General features: G+C 46.2%; 1 protein-coding gene across 9 annotated transcripts in view; it reads left to right on the forward strand.

Moving 5' to 3' along the window:
* Positions 1-23937, forward strand: part of GNB1 (G protein subunit beta 1) — an 87168-nt gene that overhangs the window by 13134 nt on the left and 50097 nt on the right. For 2 of the 9 annotated variants that reach the window (XM_058304620.1, XM_058304624.1), the window contains exon 2: positions 20018-20175. The exons of the other annotated variants lie outside the window; for them this stretch is intronic. The gene's annotated coding sequence lies outside the window, so the exon portion shown is untranslated. The remainder of the gene's footprint in view (positions 1-20017; positions 20176-23937) is intronic. 9 annotated transcript variants of the gene reach the window in all.

The following is a 23937-nucleotide window of genomic DNA, read 5'->3' on the forward strand; positions in this document are numbered from 1 at the left end:
AAAAAGAGACACAGTTTCCCCTGCCACCTGACAATGCAAGCGGACACAGAAGAATATACAGCAGGTGGACACAGCAGACAACAGGGGGGAAGGGGAGAGAAATAAAAAACTAAAGGAGGCTGTTGATGAGGAATGGCGTGGCACGGCTAAGGGCAGAGGCTGTGGAAATGGGAAGAAATGGATGGGTTTGTATTTCCTTTGTAGGCTGACGGCCAGGGGAAAGGGGAGGTACCCAGGATGGCCCCTGAGGATGGTGGTAACCCAGATGCGCCTGCCCAGGGCTTTGAACATTTGAAGCTGGAAATGTGCATGAGCCAGCCAGGTGGGTGTTGCTCACTGGCCTGTCCTGGAGCCTCGCGAAAGGAGGCTGTGGCTGTGCAGGGGAGGTGGTAAGAGAAGACCAAGTGCCCGCACGTGGGGGCCACAGGTGGGGCCAAGGGGGTGGGCATCGACTGCACAGAGTGCTCCCAAGGCAGGTGAAAGCGGGCTCAGGAAAGGGGTTTCTTAGATTCCAGGGGCTGCGGGCACCTGTGGAAAGGGTGGTGTGAAGGGGGGAGAGTTGTGCTTTTTTGAGGAGGGAGGTTCTAAACCATGCCTCTCTCTGCTTGCGATCGCCATTGGGTCTTGTTAAGGCGCAGTTTCTGATGCAGTGGGTCCGGCGGACCCTAGGATCTCCCTCAGGTTCCAGGCACTGCTGGTGTTGCTTTGCTGGGTCTGTGCTCCCACACTGAGAAGTGAGCGTAGCCGATGTGACGGCAACAGTCAGGCAGAGGAAGTTGGTGCAGTGGAGAGCAGGTAAGGCAAGGCTCAGGGAGCCTGAGGAGGGCACTCGGGTTGGATCGCCTCGGGCCGAGCGTCTTCAGCTGCTTGTGGCTTCAGGTTTGGTCCTCCTCAGCCTGCCACCCTCCAGTTGAGCGACGGCGTGCGCGAGAGGGCTGTGTGCACTCCCTCCTGTGCGCTGGAGCAGCAGAGGCAGCAAGAGGGTCAGTTCCCTCTAGATGGACTTGAACAGGCAGGAATGCTTAATTGTTCTTGCAGTAGCTCTCACGTGCATAATGGACCTGCTCAACTCAGAATATTAGGCTTTTTTTTTTAAGTTTTCTGTGTTTTGGTTTTCAGTTCTTCATAGTCTTTTTTTTTTTTTAAAGATTTGCTTGTTAATGATTCCTCCCTTCCCCTTCTCCTGCCCTGCTATTGTTGCTGTTTTTTTTAAAAAAAGATTTATTTTTATTTGTCTCCCCCCCCACCCCCGTTGTCTACTCTTTGTGTCCATTTGCTGTGTTCTTCTGTTTCCGCTTGCTTTCGTGTTGTGTGGCACCGGGAAACTGTCACTTTTTGTTGTGTTGTTGCGTCATCTTGATGCATCAGCTCTCCACGTGTGTGTGGTGCCACTCCTGGGCATCCTGCATTGTTTTCATGTGGGGCGGCTCTCCTTGTAGGGTGCATCCTTGCGCGTGGAGCACTCCTATGCAGGGGACACCCCTGTGTGGCACGGTACTCCTTGCACGCGGCAGCACTACACGTGGGCCAGCTCCACATGGGTCAAGGAGGCCCTGGGTGTTGAACCCTGGACCCTCCGTATGGTAGGCGGATGCTCTATCAGTTGAGCCACAACCACTTCCTTGTATTCTCTTCTCATTCTCTCTTCTCTAGGATTCACCGGGATTCGATTCCAGAGGCTTCCAATGGGGAGAGAGGTTCCCTATCAATTGTGCCACTTCAGTTCCTGGTTTCTGCTGTGCTTCACCTTGATTCCCCTCCCCCCAATCTCTCTTCTGATGTGTTATCATCTTGCTGCGTGACTCACTTGTGCAGGGCACTGGCTCACCACGCGGGCACTCGTGCAGGCCCTAGCTCAGCACATGGGCACTCATACGGATACTGGCTTGCTGTACGGGCACGCATTCTCTTCTTTTTCCTCCAGGAGGCCCCAAGGACCTCCCATGTGGTAGGCAGAAACTCTTATCAGTTGAGCCACATCCACTTCCCAGAATATTAGGTTTTGGAAGGCACAAGTTTAAGTTAAGAAAACTGGACTTGGTTTGGAGTAGGAGAAATTTGGTTGTTAAAAAACAAAATAAAGATTATTTTTAGTTTTGAGTCTGAAGACTGTAACAGGGAAACAGATGTGGCTTAAGCTGTTGGGCTCCTATCTACCGTATGAAGGGTCCAAGGTTCAATGCCCAAAGGCTTCCTGGTGAAGGCAAACTGGCCCACGTGGGAGTGCTGCCCTGCGCAGGTGTGCTGCCCTGTGCAGAAGTGCCGGCTGATCTGGAGAGCTGGTGCAGCAAGATGACGCAACAAGAGACACAGGAGAGACAACGAGAAGATGTAGCAGAACAGGGAGCTGAGGTGGCGCAAGAGAAAGATCACCTCTCTCCTGCTCCAGAAGGTCCCACTATCGGTTCCCAGAGCTGCCTCATGAGAATACAAGCAGACACACAAAGAACACACAGCAAACAGACTGAGAGAGCAGACAATGGGGGGGGGATAAATAAATAAAATAAATCCTTAAAAAACAAAAGACCAGTAACAAAGCAGCATTACAAACAGGTACAGATTACCGTAGGCAGCCATTGATAAATTGAACACAAGTAGCTTTGACATTTTGTGCATCTTGGTCTGTTGTAAAGTCAGAGGTATTCTTGGGGGAGGGCGTTTGAGGGTGATGGGCTTATCTGGAAGTAGAGGCAGAGCGGAGGAAGCAGCTTCATGCTGGGTGACGGGCATTAGATGCAGAAGCTCCTCACTGCAGCTGCCTCTTACCTGCTGCTTATTCCTGGGGCGAGGGGGGGACGAGAAGAGCACTTGCTGGGTGCACCTTTGCTGCCACACCTGTGCTTTTCCCTCAGCCGCACCCGGTAGGAACGCTGAGAAAGGGCTGGCCCACGCCAGGGATGCCCCCTGTGCCCTGAGTGTTCAGCTGGAATGACGTCTCTGGGGTCTGCAGTGAAGTGCTGTAGCTGCGCCGTGGACTTAGCAGTAACTTACATCAGGTTTCCTAAGGCACGGTGAAGTTACGAACAGAGCCGTGGGCTGAGAGCCCTTAGCATCTTGTTAAGTTTGCTTTTTTGTAAATAACTTCACCTTTTCTAGAAACTAACTTTAGAGATAGTTTTTGAGTCCTTTTTTTTTGAAAGTTAATTTCCTTTAATTAAACAAAAGGAAAGGCGTTTCCAAGTGCCTCTGTACAATAAGAAATCCTTTCAAGTCTGAGACAAATTCTCTGTAATGAATTCTAATTTGACAAAGGTTTTTAAATGTGATAATGGTAAAGATAGGATAAAATGAGGACGATATGAAAATAGTAAATGAAATAAATAATTCAAAAATAGGCTAAAAATTCATCTATAATGAAATTGATAATTGGTTTGTAATCATATATTTAATTTTACTTTACATACATAAGGTCAGAGGCAAGGAGTTTAACCACAGTTTAAAATTATATCACCAGCTAATTTCACCATTTCATCACATGTGAACATCTTCACTCATTTCATTTCAAGCGGGGACTTATAAATTTGCTTAGACAATAATAGTAAATAAGTATCTTTTTTCCCAGAGAAATAATTTAAAAAAAAAGATATATATTTATTTTTAAGTAATGTGTTCCCCTTTGGATTATGGTCCCTGCTTTGAAGCTCTGTAGGAATTTTTCCAGTGAACTTTCAAATCTTCCCAACATCTCTCAGTTTAAAGAAATATCATATTTGAAATAATTTACTTCAAGTGAATGCTTTACAAATCAAAAACTGATTCACAAGTCCCTATTTATTGTAACTGTGAAGTAATCACTGATTTTAATAAGTCGCCTAAATACATTCTATATCAGTTTTCTTGATTTTAAGATGTCAATAATATGGAAAACACTGATATACCAGAATATTTAATTATATCATTTTCCCATCAACACACCAAAGTCATTTAATAATGGTTATATTGGCCATTTCCATTGATTGGTGGGAGGTTCTTCCACTACAGGCTCCCATGGTTTCCACTGTATCATTTTTCTTGCCAGACTTAGTTAACTTTCAGCCTGAAGAATTACCTCTTCTATTTGACCACTCTGAAATGGGTCTTCTAATTTCTTAGCATCTGATTCCAAACTAAAACCCAGCTTCTCATTTTTAATCTTCTCTATATTTTCTGTATGCTTCATTTTTAGGGATTTGCTCAAGAACATCAAGGATCTTTGAGTACAATATTCTTAGCCTCTCGTGTGGACTGTCGCTTACAGCCAGTCCCGCAAGGCCAGTGGTCCGCAAACCCGCCATGACTGCGCTGCACAGCCCATCACTCGTAGCCTCTGGGAACCTCACTCAGACCTGCCTCAGTTTTTTAGTTCTTAGGCAGATAGACCAATGCCGTTTTTTTCTGGTTCTTAGGCCTAAAACTTGTCTATTTTTTTAATCCAACAATATGCATAGATTCTGAATGGGTTAAAGATTTAAATGGAAAAATAAAGCATGAAAGTTTTAGGAAAAAGTTGGGAGAAATATTTTTATAATCTTTGAGGAGAAAGACATGACATCAAGGCTATTAGTCATAAAAATATTATTAGATTGCTTAAATAGAATATCTCTACAGCAAAAGATAGCCATTCGGGGGTTAAACTATAAAGTTCAAAGGCAAGTACATTGGGAAAATATTAGGAATGATGTGATAAAGTGTTTATATCCCTAGTATTAAGAAGGAGGTTTTTTTCCCTCCAAAATAAATTGTTCCAGCAAGTCTATTTAGGAATTTATCCCAGGGGCGGGGGTGGGGGGTGGGGGAATGCTTATTGCAACATTACTTCAGTTTCTGCTAGAACTCCGTGTAGTTTGAATCTTTTATGGACTTCAGAAAAATTATGTTCTTAAAGTAACCCGTTCTGTGGGTGCAAACCTCTTTCAGGTGGGGCCTTTTGGTTAGGCCCCTTCAGGAGGCCATGGCCAGGGTGGGTCTTGATGCTCCCACTGGAGTCCTTTACGAACAGGTGAGGATGCAGAAGAGGCTGCAGACACAGAGAGGAAGCTGAGGGAGAGGGCCCGAGAGCAAAAGGAGGTGGTGCTGCCAGCCTCAGTCCTCAGGGAGACAGTGTCGCCTGGCGCCTTGGTTTGGACATTTTTCTCAGCCTTGGAACTGTAAGATTAAAAGTTAATAGATCCCCATTGTAAAAGCCAGCCCATTTCTGGTGTATTGCCTTGGCAGCCTTTAGCAAACTAAAAAATCTCCCAGCTAGAATTTTTCATATTAAAGCACAAAAGGGTCAGCAGTCCCTAGAACACAAGCTTGGTCTTTCTGGTCACCCACCTGTCCTGCAGCAGTGCCCAGAGCACCGTGCATCTCAGCAGGTGGTTGTGGAACGGGTGGCTCTGAGTGCTCGCTGAGAGGGGGTGGGCTAAGTAAGGGACACTCGGAGTCGTGCAGCTGTTCAGAAGCTTTGAAGGAGGCTCTTTATGGATACGGGGAGTGAGGGGAGAAGGAATTTCAGGCTACCGTTGGGGAAGATGCAGTTTGGTTGATTTGTGAGGACTTATGCACCTGTGTGTCAAAGTCTGGAAGAAACACACCTGTTTGCCTCTATTAAATGGATATTATCTCTTGGAAGTGGATGTGGGGCAAGGAACATTGTTTTAAGACTCCATCTTCTCTTTTATTTTTGAAAAGTTTACCAAAATCATGATAATTAGGAAAAAATTATTTTCATTATGAAAGAAATGTAAAAGCAAATTAGAGTTTTTTTGTGGTTGTTTTGAGGTACTGCGGGCTGGGGATTGAACCCAGGACCCCAAATGTGGGAAGCTGGCACTCAAGCACTGTATTGGTCAGCCAGCGGGGTGCTGATGCAAAATACCAGAAGTCTGTTGGCTTTTATAAAGGGTATTTATTTGGGGTAGCAGCTTACAGTTACCAGGCCGTAAGCATAAGTTCTTCCCTCACTAAAGTCTGTTGCCGCATGTCGGAGCAAGATGGCTGCCGACGTCTGCCAGGTCCAGCCGTCCTGGGTTCCTCTCCCCCCCAGGGCTCGTTTCTCTCTGGGCTCAGCTGTTCCGCTCCTCTGTGTGCATGCTTCCCGGGCTCCAGCTCAGAAACTCCAACCCCCTTCTCTGCCATGTGGTTTCTCTGTGAGTCTCCGCAACATCCTACTGATGTGGCCCAGTGAGAGCCTTAATCGTTATTCCATCAAGTAAAAGTGAAACCTCTGAATCCATTATAATCTAATATGCCCCGAAGAAAAGACCAGTTTACAAACATAATCCAGTATCTGTTTTTGGAATTCATAAGCAGTATAAAATTGCTACAACCACTGAGCCACATTGGGTTCCCTGAGTTGGTTTTTTTGTTTGTTTTGCTTGTTATTTGTTTTTGTTTTTAGAAGGCACTGGGAACCCAACTTGGGACCTCCCATGTGGGAGGCAGGAGCTCAACCACTTGAGCTACATCTGCTCTCCAGTTAGTTATTTTCAGAAACATCAGACGCTTTCTCAAAAGTTAGTGTGACTGAAATGAGCCTATAATAAAAACTGCAGTTTTAGTTTAAGTTTTCCTTAAGGTCACAGATTTTTGTTGGTGTGGTCACCTTCTTGTGTAGGCTGTTACATGCATGTGCTTTCCTGCATCCTTGCTCTAGCTTTTGTTTGTGGACAGATGACACCATTATCAATGTAGCTAACAACTGCCCTCTTATGGTTTTTAAATGGCAGGACTTTTCAGTAACGTGAGATAGTCATTTTTTTTTAATGATTTTATTTTTATTTATTTCTCTCCCCTTCCCTTACCCCACCCCAGTTGTTTCTTCTCTGTGTCCATTCACTGTGTGTTCTTCTATGTCCGCTTCTGTTCCTGTCAGCGGCACCAGGAATCTGTGTCTCTTTGTTGCATCATCTTGCTGCATCAGCTCTCCATGTGTGTAGCCGTCACTCCTGGGCAGGCTGAACTTTCTTTCACGCTGGGCGGCTCTCCTTACAGGGCACACTCCTTGCTCGTGGGGCTCCCCTACGTGGGGGACACCCCTGCGTGGCACGGCACTCCTTGTGCGCATCAGCACTGTGTGAGCCAGCTTTACACAGGCCAGGAGGCCCTGGGTTTGAACCATGGACCTCCCATGTGGTAGGCGGACGCTCTGTCCATTGAGCCAAGTCTGCTTCCCAAGATAGTCATTCTTTCAGTAACTATGCAAAGACAACGTGGCAAAACCAAAGGCCAAGTGAAATTTAGTTGGTCTACCTAACAGTACCTTATGTAAACCTCGAGAAGTGATATGAAAGGAGACAAGCATTAGCAACCCTAAGTTACAGAGATGAAGCAAACGTGTTTCATGTTCCAGCTGAAATGTAATCTCTGAAGAGGTAGAATTGTTTGAAGTATGAACTTGTAAAAAATGTCGTTTGTGTAACTGATCATAACTGATGGCCAGGATTATCAAGTATGATCCATAGCATGACTTACAGAATCAAACGTTGATTTTTTGGCGTGCAGGAGAGGTGCTGCCATCTGATGTGCGAATGTGCGTGTCACTCCAGCAGAAGCACATGTGAGGATCATGAGCAGAAACTATGCACAAAATGGGTAGACGAGAGGGGGTACCTTGAGATATGATACGGGGTGAGGGTGTCAGTGGTTGGTTATGAAGACGACACACCTGCAGGGCGGGAGTTAGGGCCACCCTTGAACTTCCAGAGCATTCGCTGCCCTTTACCAACAGTGCCCTGTGGGCCAGGCACTCCTGTGAGGCAGAGATCGGCAAGCCACGGCCTGCCATCTCTTTTTGTAGGGCCCGTGACCAAGCATGGTTTTTGCATTTTTAAGTGGTTGAAAACAAATCACAAGATTAATATTTTGTGGCATGTGAAACTTGTATTTGAAATTCATATTTCAGCATCCATAAATAAGGTTTTGTTGGAACACAGGCATTCTCAGTTTACTGTGTATTGTCTGTGGCTGCCTTTGCCCTGCAGAGGCTAAATGGCCTGGAAGGCCTAAACCACTTGCCCTTTACAGAAAACCGTTGCCAACTCCTGCAGTGCGCACTTGACAGACATGGTAGCACGTCGTCTCACCAGGGGACACGGGCCTCGGGCCTCGCCAGCGGGCCTTGGCAGGCTAAGCGGGGTGCCTAGGTCCTAGAGCGGAACCACGCCCGCCTTTCTGAGTCCACTGTTTTTAACCCCTTGAATTGCCTTGTTTTCCTTTTGATTTTTTTTTGTGTGTGTGTCACTGTACCAAATTAATGGTAAGACATTCTAGCACAAAAAGTAGGTAACGTTTTCTTAAGTTTTTCCAACTTAAGTCTCTCTGGAACCTTACTGGGATGTCTGAAGGTGGGATGGTACTTGCTGGAAGTTCCTTGGAAAGAGGGTTCCTCTGTGGTCACGGTGCTGAAGACAGTCTACACATTAGCTCTGTGTGTTCAAGGAGTAAGTCCTTCCCGTGGGATTTGCAAAATCTCCTTGTGGTTCTCAGGATACAAGCACGTGGGAGGTATTGAGACTTGATCACTAGGATTTAGCCATAAAAAAAGGCTAAATTACGGGTTTCATAAGAAGGCATTTCAAAATGTAAAGGTGTTTCTTAGACCAAAGTTAGGTGAAATCCCTAAAATGTCTGTGGTGTGTGCCCTCCAGGCAGCTAGTTTCTTCCTTATCCCCTTTATCTGAAATGGCTAATATGCTTTTACTGGGTGTGAGCATCTAAAATCAAATTGCCTTGACTCTTCTTAAGGTTGGTTGTAAATTATTACAGTTTACATGGTTAAACATGTGTCGGAAGAAAGCACAGCGAATGGACACAGGAGACAACGGGGGGAGAGGGGAAGGGGAGAGGAATAAATAAAATAAAAAGCATGCCGTTCATTCTTGGCTTTTGTTTCTCTCTGGCCCTCAGTTCTTGGATTTCTAAGCCATCGGGACCCCTCGGCCTGCCCTTCGAAGCTGCCACATATCTGGCTGGTTGGAAAACCTACAAAGCATTCGCAGGTTCCATTGGTAGCTGGCCTGGAGCTTTGTGTAGTGGATTGTTCTTAACCGGGGGGCTGCGCAGTGGGTGTGGCTTTGCGCCCCCGGGGTGCCACTGAGCACTCTGCAGTGGACAGCCAGCCCCGCAGCAGCACTTACCTGGCCTAGACTGTCCGCTTGCCGAGGGAGTCCCTGCCTTGGGTCTGTGGCCTGTGCCGGGCTCCACTGCCCGGAGGGCCGATGTGGGTGGACGTGCCGCCGTTACTTGTGTGCGTTTGACTCCACTGCAGTCGGGATTTCCACCACATCTCCAGCTCTGTCGTCGTTCTGGGGTTTTCCCAGGGGTGCTTCGGGTGTAATCCTCTGAGCTCCGCTTAGCTCTTCTCGTGCTGCTCGGCTCATTAGTTCTACTCCCATAAAAACCGAGTACTTTATACCATTGGTTAGTAAATTTAGGAAACTGGGAGCATGGTTCACGCATGCGAGAAGCACCCAGTGAGCACACCGCTTCTCCCGTAGACTGCCACGGCAGCCTCTGAAGGCCCCCAGCTGGGTGCGGGTGGGGTCCCACTGCCAGTGGCAGTGCTGGCTAGTGAGCCCTGTCTCCAGGCCTTCCTGGTTGCTCTCCTCGCGTACCTGCCCTTTTCATCCTAAAGGTGACTACGTTCTGAAGTAGAGGGCAGATTTCACATTGGTTTCCCCCTTTACCACAGAGTGCTTCAATGTGTATGTTTTGAGAAAGGACTTCTTAAAAAGTATAAACACAGCTCAATTATCAAAATGAATTTAACATTGATACCTAGCTGTGTTCTAATCCACATTTCATTAGTTGTCCCAGTAATGTCCTTCGCAACTGTTTCTCCGACCCAGGGCCCAGGCAGCCCAGGACCACTTGTTGCGTTTAGATGTCAGCCTGGTCTCTGCTCATCTGGAGTAGGCTTTCCTTGTCTTTCTTGTTCTAGACAGTTTTGAAAGTGCAGGCCAGTTGTCTTGTGGGCTGCCTCACGATTAGAGGCAGGTTTTGCACTTTTGGCAGAGAACCAAACAAGTGTTTTGGTGCTGCTTCAATGGAAAGTTTCAGATGCTTTCCATGTTGCTTTGAGGTTCCAGTCCGAGCCCCTCTGCCTGGTATTGGGGTCCCTTGGTGGTCAGGCCTCAGTCTCCCTCTGTCTGCACCAGCACTATGCCTCAACTGAACCGGGCGGCGGGATTCCCGATTCCTTTGACAGTTTCCTCCTTCGGGCCTCTTCCTAGGCTCACTTTTTTTTTTTCTTCTTTATTTTCTTTTAAATGTTATATTCGAAAAATACGAGGTCCCCATATACCCCCAACCCACCCACCCCATCCCTCCCACATCAACAACCTCTTCCATCACTGCGGCACATCCACTGCACCTGGCGAATACATTCTGGAGCACCACTGCAGCACATGGACAGTGGTCCACACTGTAGTCCACACTCGCCCCCAGTCCACCCAGTGGGCCACGGCAGGACACACAACGTCCAGCATCCATCCCTGCAGCACCACCCAGGACAACTCCAAATCCTGAAAGTGCCCCCACACTATATCTCTTCTTCCCTCTCCCGACCATCAGCAGCCACCGTGGCCGCCCTCTCCACATCACCACTACAGTCTCTTCCCTTACTCACTTCACCCCTGCCTTGTGTGTTGACCTTGCCCTTCCCCCAAGGAATCTGCACCCTTGAGACCTGGGAAGGCTCCTTCCAAAAAGCATTTACTGAGTTTGTGCTGGTTGTCTTGTTCTAGGAACACAGAGGTTAGGAAGTCAGTACCTATTCTCAATGAATTTATAGTCTGTGGTCTAATTTTACAGCCCAGATTTAAGAGGGGCAAAGAGGAGGCTCTTCAGGGGGAGGTGAAGGGTGCTGAGAGCAGCACGTGGTGCGGAGGCCCCGCCTCCTCGGCCCCTCCTGCCCCGCCCCTTCCCTCGGCCCTGCCCCCTGCCCCGCCCCTTCCCTCGGCCCCGCCCCCGGCCCTCCTGCCCCGCCCCTTTCCTCAGCCCCGCCCTTGCCTTGGCCCCTCCTCCCATTCTCCCCTGCTGCGGCTTTGAGTTGTCCTGCCTTTCTGTCCCCACACCCTTGCCTCTTGTCTCACGAAGGTCTGGATTGCACCAGATTTCAGTTTTATACAAAGGTTCCCACGGGTACCAAACTTAAACCTTTAGTATCAGTTTTTTCATGAAGGCTCTAGGCCAAAATAAGTGACCCTGAAGTCTTTAGATCCAAACAGCCTAAGTGTTCCTGTCCTAAGAGCTGAGTAGCCGTTTGAAAAAGTAATTCCCATAAATTGAAGGGAAAATATTATTTTATTTTTATCCAGTTATTAACTCGTAGCCAGTGAAGCTTCTCAGGCTTCAGGATCAGGTCAGCACCCTTGTTCCCTGTGCGTGATGATTTTCGTGCCACGCTTGCTTTTTTGTCAAAGCAGCCCCTGAAAACTCAACTTTGAAGATGATGTTGTCACAAGGAGCATACCAGCCACTGCAGTGACCCACCTGCTGCTAGCCAGGAGCCCCGTGTCCTCCCTGTGTGGGTTCCACTGCACTTCCCCCAGTTTAAAGTATCTCCTGGAGTCCTGGAGGTAGCTGCCGAGCCCCAGCGGTGGGGAGCCGCGGTGTTGTGCTGGCCCCAGTCCAGGCCTGACCTGGTGCTCCAGGAGCTGGGGAGGGGAAGTACCTGAACAGAGGGCCAGGGAGGGAGCAGGGCCCTGTCTCTATCCAGAAATCAGGGGTTCTAGGCCCTGCAGCCTCTGTGGCCTAGAGGGGAGGCGGGAGGCGGGAGGCGGGCGCGAGACCCACGAGGTGGACCAGAGGGGTCTCCAACATCCACACTGCAGTTCTGTGGAGAAGTGGAATTTCTCATCTAAAAAATAACTGCTTGAAAATGAGTTTTGGGAGACAGCCTGTATGGAATTTTCCTTGTCAGATGTGACGGGCTGAAAGCTGTGTGTAGTCCACATGGCACCTTTTTAGGTGCGTGGTGATTCTGACCATTGCTGTCTCCTGTTTGGATGCAGTAAGCAGGTAGAGGCTGTGGGGGGTGCTCATCAATGCTTTTAAAGAGAAAATGTTTTGAAAAGACTTCACAGGTGTCTGTCTTTTTTATTTTTTAGGGCCACTTGTATCTGTTGACCATAAGTTTTTGGGAACTGAATTATTACTTGATTTATCATTTTTTTAATTCATGCGTGATATCTTCCGACTCATCCCTTTCATCTGCCAGGGTTCAGCCTTCCTCTTCGCCTAAGGCTCTGTGGTCCCAGCTTCTTCCAGTATCAGCTGGAGGCTGGGACAAGTCTGTCTCTCTCCCGGGGCTCATTTCTTTCTGGGCTCAGCTATTCTGTTCTCTCCACAAGGTCAGCTATAGACTCTCAGGCTCTCTAGGCTTTTCTTCTCTCTCCTGAGGCTCCGTTTTCCCTAGGCTCAGCTGCTCTTCTCTCCCCCATGTGTTTACTTCCCGAGCTCCAGCTCAAAACTTCAACCTCCCTTCCCTGCTGTGCAGTTAGTTTCTCTGTGAGTCCCTGCACCCTTACTGACACGGCCCAATCAAAGCCTTAATCATTATTCAATCAATTAAAAGTGAAACCTCTGAATTCAGTATAATCGAATATGCCCAGAGGAAAAGACTAGTTCACAAGCATAATCCATTTTCTATTTTTGGAATTCATAAATAATGTCAAACTGCTACACTTAGTTTTCTAAATGTTTTTATCAAGACAGAATCTAGATTTTGTCATGTCTTTTCTGTGTCAAGATGTTCATGTGTTTTTTTTCTCCCCTTCATTTTGTTAATATGGTTTATTACATTAATTGATATTCTTAGGTTGAACCACCCTTGCATAACTGGGATATGTATATTATATAATGGTATATAGTTCTTGTCATGTGGTGTTGGATTCGATCTGCCTGTATTTTGTTGAGGATTTTTGCATCTATTTTCATAAAACATTGGTCTGTGATTTTCTTTTCTTGTATCTTTATTGGCTTTGGTATTAATAAGGTGATGTTGGGCTCCCAGAAGAGTTTAGATAGTGTTCCTTCTTCAGTTTTGTGGAAGAGTTTGAGCAGGATTGGAATTAGCTCTTAGAATCATGGGTGGAACTCACCCGTGAGGCCTCCTGGTTCTGGGCTTTTCTTTGTTGGGAGGTTTTTGACAAGTGGTTCAGTCTCTTCCTTGTGCAGTGGTACCTCGGTGTTCATCATTAATTGGTACCTGGAGGTGCGACGGGACCAAACAAACTTTTCCCGTAAGGAATAATGTAAATAAACTTAATGCATTTCCAGACCAAAGACAATGCCCATCTTTAAGGCAATATGTAAAAAAGATAGGGCTGTATATACATCATTACTTTACATGAAAAAAAAACCAGAAATAAATACTTAGATTAAATAAAGTAAACACTGCCCTTTACCTGTGCTGAGAAGAGGAGGAGAGGACACGGGGAGCGCTGCTTGGAAGGAGGGGCCCTCGACAGAACGTCAGGCACTTGCACTTCAGGTGTTCTTTCTCTTTTCTGCCTTTTCTCAACTCGCACCACAGGCTCTGACACACTCTTTATCACCTTCGCTTAAAGCTTCTCCAATGAGCACTGCTTCTGTCTTCTTTTGAGAAATCCTCGAAAGTAGGAAATTGCTCCTTCAATGCCTTCACAGATCTGCTTCTCAGAGCTTTGTCCAGAGGGCACTTCTCCATGAAGGTTTGAAGTTCTGCCCATTTGCACACGTTCCTTTTCTCAAGGACCTGGGGACCTGCTCCCTTCTCGCCTCCTCACCTGAGGAACTTTCTTCAGCGCCTCTCGCTGCTGCTCCTTCTCTCCTCCCTGCGGCTCCCCAGGGCTGAGCTTTTCATCACGTTCCACCAACTCCTCAGCGGCAAGACCCAGGGACTGTCCCAAAGACACCACCTCCTGCCCAGCCCCACCTCTGCACCTGCCCCTTGGGGCCAGCGCACGCCCTCGAGGTCTCCCTGAGTCAGGCTTCTGGCCACAGATCCTGGCCTGGTAACACTTTCTCTTTTGTGGTGTAGGTTCTGCTCGACATTTCTTCCCCCCCATTTTTTCCTTTCCCTCGGGTCTAATCACAGTTAACAAATTGGTGGGGAATAAAATCTCCTGCCTCTCCATAGCCTCAGGACACTGGGTGTCATTCCTCTTTTTAAAATGATCAAACCAGCTGTGGCTGGCCTTGAAAACTTCAACACTCTCATCACTGGATTGGGTTTGTTTTTCAAAAGATCGGCATGCAACACTTTCGCCTTTTCATGTACAGTGGCTTCCGATACACAGTTGCCCGAACTGCTTCTCCTTTACCCGAATCCGTAGGAGCTTTTCCACTTCCTGGAGTGTGTGGGAAGCTGCTTTGTTACTGCTTGAGCTCCTTTGGCAACCTCAGCCTTTTCATAGCTTCTTCAGTCTTCGCATGGTGGCGGCGCTGCTCGAGGCAGACCGTGTCCCTGGCAGGACCGGGAAGGCGGATACCGCGCTCACGGGGACCTGGTCATTTCTTTTTTTTTTGCTCAATGGTGGTGCAAAGTAATTTTATTTTCTGCTCAGCACTATCACTACTCATTTTCTTAGGACCTGTGATGAGGAAAAAACACAAAAATACACAAAATCACCACAGAAGCTAAGATAAGACCTCCATGGGACATGGGCAGGCCAAGAGTACTGCGCGACTAATATGTGACCCTTTGTTTTGACTGGAAAGGGTGGCAAGTCGTGAGGCAACTGGCACCAACAAGTTCTAGCTTGCGTGTTGAGTAGAAAAACAAATGAGTACTAGGACGAAATGATTGCATCAAAATGCGTGGAGTACCATATTCAATGTGTTTCAAAGCAATTGAAACTGAGCTACATCCACTCCCATTTTTTTTAAAGTAGTATTTCTTATAGGAATCTTACTGATCACACAGTAGTTTACAAGAATGTGAGATATAACGACTTGCATAGTCTAAACAAGACAGGCTAACAGCCTGCAACTGCAAGCACGATAATCCCCATCCATCTGCCCATGGCATCTGACCACCTCTCAGTTAGAGGCAGGGTGGGCATCATATCCCTGAATCCTCAGGATTGGGGAATGGACGATGGGCTAGAGTGGACTTACTGTCGCTCTACTACAGACTTATTGTTATTCTAGCAATGGAAGAACCTTTCTTACTGGATGTGGCTCATGGCTGAGCGCCTGCTTCCCTTTGTGAGGTCCTGGGTTCAATCCCTGGGACCTCCTTTAAAAAGACACACAATACCATGCTAAGAAGGGCAGCACTTACCCCGGCAGTGGTTGTCTATTTATAGGATCCATAAAACAAGGACATTTTTTTTTGTCTTTATTTTTTTAATGTTACATTAAAAAAATACGAGGTCCCCATATACCCTCCACCCCCCTCCCCCCACTCCTCCCCCCATAACAACCACCTCCTCCATCATCATGAGACATTCACTGCACTTGGTGGATACTTCTCTGAGCACTGCTGCACCTCATGGTCAGTGGTCCACACCATAGCCCACACTCTCCCACAATTCACACAAGGACATTTTTTATGAACTAAGGTGAATAAAGACAATGAAAAACTTAAAAAAAAAAAAGGTAAAATGATTTTTATGTACATTTTACAATAGAAATGTATATAATTTTTAAAAAAATACCTACTAAAGAAAACACAAAATGCCTCAAATCAGTCTAACCTAGAAGAGCAAATTGAATTCAAAGCAAGAAGTAAAAAAATCATAAAGAGAAAAAAAATTCATGAAATTTAAAGTAAAAACAGTAAAAGTCAGTGGAACTAAAAGTTGTTTTTTAAAGATCAAATCTATAAATCTCTAGCCAGACTTTTAAAAAACACACTAAACACTTAAAATGAAGAAAAATTGACTAAATACGAAGATTTTAAAATGAAATATCTATTTTAAAAAGTGCAGTCTTGAAAATTGTGTCACTTTCTCATTAAATCATGAGCATATTATTGTCATGTTTTGCAACTATTACAATTTTTTTCTTACTGTTTCATTTGGAAAGTTCAAGGAAAAGTTATAAAACACAGGGTTTTCTTTATCTTTAAGTAATCCATTTTTTTGTTTGGTAAGTTCAAGGACATATACTTTTAAAATTGACTCCAGGCCCTCCTTTCCCCTGTATATTTTATTTTTTATTTTTTATTTTTTTGCCTTCACTTTCTTTATTTTTTTAATGTTACATTCGAAAAATATGAAGTCCCCATTGTATATTTTATTTTGAATAACTTTCAGAGCTACAGGAAGATGGAAGAATAGGTCAGTGAACATTTTGTAACCTTTTCTTAGGTTCAGTAATGTGTAACTTTTTTTTTTTCCTTTGGCCACTCTTACTTTCTATTCTATTCTCTATTTTGCTGAACCATTTGGTAGTTTTCTTGTGGACACCATGGTACCTTACTCCTTACAGCTTCAGCCTAAGATTGTATGAACCAGGGATATTCTTTTATATATTCAGAGTGCTATCTTTATACCCCATAATTAAACCTTGGTTCAGTAATGTCGGACTAAATCCTCATTTATTTATTTTTTATTTTTGTTTTTTAAATTGTTATTGAAATATATCACCCACACACAAACATACATAAACAATAAATGTGTAGTAATAGTTGTGAACTTAAAAAACAAACAAAAATAACATCACACATCATACTCATAACTCACCCTACCATCAACACCTTACATTGTTGTTAAACCTTTTTAACTAATGATTAAAGAGCATTGTCAAAATGCTACTAACCAAAGTATTTTTCCCCCAACCCTCCCTGTTATTATCTTTATATCATTTATATGTGAACATACATAAACAAGTGTATAGTAAAAGTTTTGAACTTACAAAGCAAAACTGCATAACATCACAGAGGGGTTTCATACATCAGCCCTCCACCAAAACCTTGCATTGCTGTGAGACTTTTGTTACAAATTATGAAAGAATATTGTCAAAATCTTAACTACTGATGATAGTCCTTATCTTACATTTGGTGTGTTTTTCCCCCAACCCCACCCTATTAATATTTTTAAAATATATTTTTTATGGCAGAACTTGTAAACTTAAAAAAAATCATGTACATGTGCAGAATTCCCAAACAACATTAATCCATCAACACACCACAGTGTGGTGGAACATTTGTTACAGATAAATAATATCATCTGATTGTTAACATGTCCATACTATACATTTGGCTCACATTTTCCATACTGCCCCATTATCAACACAGTACATCTTTGGCATAGATGCAAGGATATTATATTATTACTACTAACCACAGTCCATAGGTCACTCCAACTGTGTTTTTCCCATGCTTCTCCATATCTCCAACACCCTGCAGTAGTGATGTACATTTGCTCTAGCTCACTATGGACATTCTTGCATCTGTACCATCAACCACAATTCTGATCCACCTCATTACTCTCTAGCATTCTGTCAATTGGTATTTACATACCTAGACTACCATTTTCAGCCACATCCCCATTTATAAACCAGCTATTACTCACTATTTGATACCCTCCATTCTATAGATTTCCATACTTTTACAGTAAAGCTAATTAAAACTTCTACATACATTAAACATCCGTAGTCCATCTCAGTCTTTCTCTTATCTCCTTTAATAATCCACCACCTACCACCAGATCTTGAAGATATTTTCCTACAATTTCTTCTACAAGTTTTATGGTTCTTTTATGTTTAGGTTTTTCATCCATTTTGAGTTAATTTTTGGGTAAGGCATGAGATAGGGGTCCTAGTTCTTTCAGCACCATTTTGCTGAATGGGCTGTTCTGCCTTTGTGGGTTTGATAGGCTAGTCAAAAATCACTTGACCAGAGGCGGGGCTGAAGCCTAGGCTAGAGCTGCAGGCGATCTGGGTGAGAGAAGCTGGTTCCTCCTGTCACTGTGATTTTCGGTCCTGGCTTTCCCTCAGGCTAGGGGCGGAGTCACAGTGGCAGCCACGGGCCTCTTTCTGACTTGGACAGATTCATACCCCAGATGTTCCCACCAGCCGAGTCTCCCATTCAGTAGCTGAAATTGGGCAGCCAGTCGTCTCCTCCCCTGTTTCTGGGAAGTGAAGCTTCCAATTCCCGTCACGGAGCAGCTCCTGGGGCAGCTCGTGCGGCCAGAGTAGGATAGTCATTGGCCTTGCGGCTCGGCTGGTAATTTCCCGGAAAGGCTGGCGCAGGTCCCTGCAGCTTCCTCCCTGCTGGAGGTGGCACTGGGGCCTAGGCTAGACCTGCAAGATGATCTGGATGGGAAGAAGCCGGTCCCCACCAGCACTGGGATCCTCAGTCCACCCCGCTTCCCCTCATGCCCGGCGTGGAGTTACGATGGCGGCTCCCAACCTCGTTCTGACCTGGACAGGCTCGAGCTTTAGCTGCTTTCAGGATCATGCTGTAGCCCACTGAGTTTCCTCATCATAGCTGAAATTGGTGCCCAACTGTCTCTTCCTCCCCCGTTTTGGGGAAGTGGAGCTTCCATTCCAGCGGCGGAACAGCTCCCGAGGCAGCATGTGCCTCCAGTGGAGGATGGGCACCGGCCTCCAGGGCATGGAGCCTCTACTTACGAGTCTTCTCTGCAGATGGGCAGCCCCCTCCTTCCACTCCTTCAAGGTCGTTGCAGGGTGCTCCTCTGGTCTCCTGGGGTCCCCAAACAGGTGCTTGAGAGAGCTCTGGGTGTTTACTAACTGCCCTGCAGCAGGAGCTGACTCCAGGAGCTCCTTACTCCACTGCCATCTTGCTGGTTCCCTCATTTTATTTATTTATTTATTTAAAGATTTATTTTATTTATTTCTCTCCTCTTCCTCCCCCCCGTTGTCTGCTCTCGTGTCCATTTGCTGTGTTTCATTTATTTTTAAAGAATTATTTATTTCTCCTTACCCCTTGTTTGCATTTGCTGTGTCTGTTCATCTTCCTTGTCTTTAAGAGGCAACAGGAGCTGAACCCAGGACCTCCAATGTAGGCGGGAGGTGCCTAATCGCTTGAGCCACCTCTGCTCCTTGCTTTGTTGGGTATCTTAGTATGTTTTTCCTCCCCATGTCTCTTATTTCATCAGCTTGTTGCATCAGCTTGCCTCGCTTGCCAGTCGTGTCAACTTGCTGTCTTCTTTAGGAGGTACCAGGAACTGAACCAGGGACCTCCCATATGGTAGGCAGGAGTTCAGTTGCCTGAGCCACATCCGCTTCCCAAAATGCACATTTAAATTTCTTCAGTTTTTCCCAAAATGTAGTTTATAGCCTTAAAAATAAAAGTCAAGATTTAATCAGAGTTCACACATTGCACATTTGGTTATCATATCTTTTTAGGCTTGTTGGATCTTGTAGTAGTCCCACCTTTTGTCGTCTTTTATGACATTGACAGTTTGAAGAGTTAAGGCCAATTTCTTAATAATATCCCACATTGTGGATTTTTATGAAACTTGCCTTATGATTGGATTCAGGCAAGATATTTTTGGTAAAAATGCTCCATAGTGACTTCCCATTTTATCATTGCATGATATCAAATGTTGGTTTGTTCTTTTATTGATGATGCTAAACCTGATCATTTTGTCTACCAGATGTCTTAATTGTAAAGGTAGCTTTTCCCTTTTATAAGTTAAGAGTTAATATGAGTGATGCTTTTTGGCCTTGTGAATATCCTGCTCCTAAACAAATTTTGACCCATTGCCTGAGCATCAGTTGGTGATTTTTTACTCTGGAGGCCCCCCAAGTGGTAATTTTCTGAATGCCATTCCTTCTAAGTTTTGGGATTCATCTATAAAGAAGAACTTTTCCTTTCCTCCTCTTTCTTTCTCTCCTTTACTTATATATTCATTTCTGTATGTTCTTTTTTTTTAATTCAGTAAGGTATAATCTGTAACTTTATTCATGTTGACACTCAGATTATTCTAAATTTGGCAGTGGGACCATCTTCACACTGGCAGTGTGCGTTTGTCAGGTTCTTCTTAGGCTTGGAGAGCCTCCTTGTTCTCTGCCACAGCAAGACGTTTCCCTTCCCCATACTGAATGAACCATTTCTCAGAGGAACCCTGTGTCCTTCTAATGGAAGTTATTTTTACAGAAGCTTGGGTGGCACCCTGTGCCCATTCTGGCGAGGACCCTGGTTTCAGGGGAGCAGCTGTGTCGTGGCCTGCGTTCCTCCCTGGTGGGGCTCTGTGGTCAGAGACGTCCTTCCAGCAGACGTGGCTCGGCTGCATTGAAATGTCAGGCTCTCAGGATGTGAGTGATTCCGCTTTTGGATTTTGAAAAATGCTGAAATATCAATACCACACCCATTCAATACTAGTATTTAGTCTCAAGATAAACTGGATTACAAATGTTCTGAGAAGTTCATCATAGTAATACTTAGTGCAGCTAAACTCCACTCCACAGAGTCAAACACAGATTTGGGGGTAGACGTCTGATGGAAAAGGCACCTGACCTCGGGCCCGGTGTTTGTCTTTGGCAGGTCTGCGGTGGGCGTAGACCTGGCAGAGCGCTGGGCATGAAGCGCCATGGCTCAGTGGGCCTGGGCCCTCGCAGGTGCCCACCTCGCTGTGGAGCTCTTCCCTAGCCTGGAGGCCTGTCCTGTGGTCTCTCTAGGGCTTTGCCTGAATCATGCAGGGCCCTGTGAGACTGGCCCCCTGGGCTTTCTCCCCTGGACTGGCTGTAAGACCCCTGCCTGCTCTGGGTGGCTGTCGTGTCCTCCACAGATAGCGTGCTGTCTGTTGGAGTGCAGAGGCTGTAGATATTTGACCCAGATGGCTGTAAAAGGAGCCAAGGTGTCGAAGACCAGCCTGGAGGTGTAGCCCGAGGTCTGCAGGAGGGAAGGGAGCGGCTGTCAGGGCTCCTGCCGGGCCTTGGCCCCCCTGCCCTTCTTTCCCTGCCTCTCGGTCTGGCCAGAGGCTGCCTGGGCTCAGCGTGGTAGTGCTTCTTTAGGGTGGTCATTTGTTTTGTAAAATTGTTCTGAGTTATGGGGAGCAGGTGTAGTTCAGTGGTTAAGTGCCTGCTTCCCATGTACTAGGTCCCGGGTTCAATCCCTGGTACCTCCTGGAAGAAAAAAATACACACACACACACATACATATGAGTTCCTTTTCTTAATGGTTTCCCTGAAATGATTCAGAGCTTCATCTGACACCAGTAGTATATTAATACTTACATGAATATCTCTAATATTGAGTATTTATATTTGGTATTACACACTTGTTAAAAGTCAAGATACGGGCATATAATCTCTTAAGCAATAAAACATAGAGTGTTTTGTTGCCTAAAGAAGAGTAAATGTGCAGGTGCTGTTCCTGGCTCTGCAGGGCCACCACTAACGAGCAGGTCAGGTGGCCCCAGGCCTCTTCCTGGCCTTGGTGTGTCCTTCCAGATCTGGGATAGGCCAAACGAAAGTAATTTCTGGTGGAAGGCTATTTAATGCTTTCCTAGAATTACTCTGTTATGTTGGAGCAGACCAAGCATTTGTAGAAAGTATATTTGGCCATTTTTTTTTTTTTTTTTAACTTTAGAGATGAAATTGACATTTGTCTCAGAATATTTGCAAGTGCTTTGGATGACTTCTAGCACAAATATTAACTTTTTCTGCATCATAAATCTCATTAACCTAGGGGTTATTTTTGGCATGTAGACTCTCAGGGTGTCACTGTTGTAAGGACTGAACTCTGCCCAACAACTTACACTTAAAGTTGAATTAGAATGAGCTGTGGGGAGTAGAGGTGGCTCAAGCTGTGAGCACCTGCCTCCCACAGGGGGGTCCCCAGTTTGGTTCCCTGTATCCTAAAAAACAAAAACAACAAGCAAGCAAAAAAGCCGACTCAGGGGAGCCAGTGTGGCTCAGCGGTTGAGTGCCAGCTCCCCACATGTGAGGTCCCAGGTTCATGCCCTGGCCCCACTACCTGAAAAAAAGGTGTCTACATCCCATCCCTAGACGAAGGTCAGGGAGCTTTGCAAATAGTTGGACCTAGACCCGGGAGACAAGGGTGCAGGACTCAGAGCAGCCAGGCAGTGCCCGGTGGAGAGGGCCTGCAGAGCTGGAGTGGGTGTGTGGGGTAAAGACTTCTTTTGGAAAATAAAAAATGTTTTGTGTATGACTTCATTTGCTTGTAAAATGGTTTGATAATTTTGTATTTACTCTTTTGAATTTATCATTTTATTTTAGATATTTAAACTTTCATTAAAAATGGGTCTACAAGGGAGGCAGATGTGGCTCAAGCAATTGGGCTCCCACCTGCCACACAAGATGTCCTGTTTCGGTTCCCATTGCCTTGTAGAGAGGACGAGCAAAACAGCAAATTGGCGCAACAGGCAGGCACAACAAGCTGATGCAACAAGGAGACACAAAGAAAGACAATGAGAGACACAGCAGGGCAGGGAGTGGAGGTGGCTCGGGCGATTGAGCGCTTCTCTTCCACATGGGAGGTCCCAGGTTTGGTTCCTGGTGCCTCCTAAAGAGAAGATGAGCAGACACAGCACACAGCAAATGGACAGAGTAGACAACAAGCGCAAAAGCAATGACGGGGGTGGGGAGATAAACCTTTTTTTAAAAATGGGTCTACAGGCTTTTTAGCCATTTTCTTAGAATATATGTCTGTCTCTTCCCTGACTCCTGTTGCCTTCCCTGATTTGTGGCTCTCTAGAAGAGATGCCAAGAGAGACCGCTAAGCAGGCACAGCCCCTGCTCCCCTGGCGCGACCTCCTTGTGGCTGACTGCTCCCAGGCTCTCGCCCTGAGCCAGCATCTGAGAAGCATCTTCCTCTTCCACCCTGCCTTACGCCTCTGAAGAGCTGGTGGCATGGTAAAAAGGAAGCTTCCTTTCCGCGCTGCGAGGGCAGCGCTGCGGCCCTAGGGTCCTGTTACTGTGGTGCTTGGGGCCGGGCTCTGTGCACGGAGCTGGCCAGTTGGTGGGGACACCGCCTTGCGGTCTGGGTCCCAGCCAGCCCTGCCTCCAGGTAACGAGTCCAGGCCAGGGCTGTGCTGGTGCCTGCCCAGGACCTCGCCTTTATGCCTCGGGCCACGTTTAACTAGAGCAGGTTTTACGTTTCCACCTTTTTTTAAATTTAATTTTTTAAATTTCTTTATTACATTCAGAAAATATGAGGTCCCCATGACTCCCCACCCCCCTCACCCCACTCCTCCCCCCATAGCAACAATCTCCATCATCATGAGACATTAATTGCATTTGGTGAATACATCTCTGAGCGTAGGAAATACTGAGAAGAATTTATACTTGGAGATGGGGATAGTTGTGAGAATCACTTTATATTGGTAGTTCCTAACCATATGTGATTCCGCGCCCTGGGGGACACCTAGTGGCTTCAGCTTTGGGTGGGGCGGGGGGTGCTCATGCCATCTGGGCTGGCCAGGCTGCTGCTAAATACCTGCCAGTGGGTGGGACAGCCCCCCAGGAGGTCGTCCGGCCCCAAGTGTCGGTTCGGAAGAGGTTGAGAGACCACTGTTTAAACTCAGTAGCTCGCGATGCTTGCCCGATGCTTGGACGGCAAGCTCCGAGGGTGGTGCTGCTGGCAGCAGTTTGCATTCACTGATTAATTTGTATGTTCTCCCGCCAACTTCCTATTTCCTCACCCACTCTGAGTGCCAGAAAAGCACATGCTTGTTATACAAAAGTGGCATCATTCCAAAATGAAACGTTTTGTTAAGTAAATGCCTTAACATTCACAGTTCAAACTAGGGACATTTCAGTTTGCCTTGACACCTCCGCAGCTAGATGTGTCTGCTCTTGTCTGCTCAGCAGGCTGGTGGTGACCTGGGAAATGCCCAGAAGTGGCCCCTTCATTCACAGAGTTACTTGGAAAAGATTATCTTTAAATGTTTCAAAACTTAGTTTTTAGGAGAAATCTAGAGTTCCCTTTACATTTACTCTGGCAGCACTGTGGGGTGGGCAGGGGGAGCCAGGGACGCTCTGTGTAACCTCTGCCCTAGTCCGACAGCCTCCTGGGTAGCACAGCACTAGATTTGTGGGCCAAGGGATTGAATG

The sequence above is a fragment of the Dasypus novemcinctus genome, chromosome 9 (genome assembly GCF_030445035.2).
Source record: "Dasypus novemcinctus isolate mDasNov1 chromosome 9, mDasNov1.1.hap2, whole genome shotgun sequence".
Taxonomy (NCBI): Eukaryota; Metazoa; Chordata; class Mammalia; order Cingulata; family Dasypodidae; genus Dasypus; species Dasypus novemcinctus.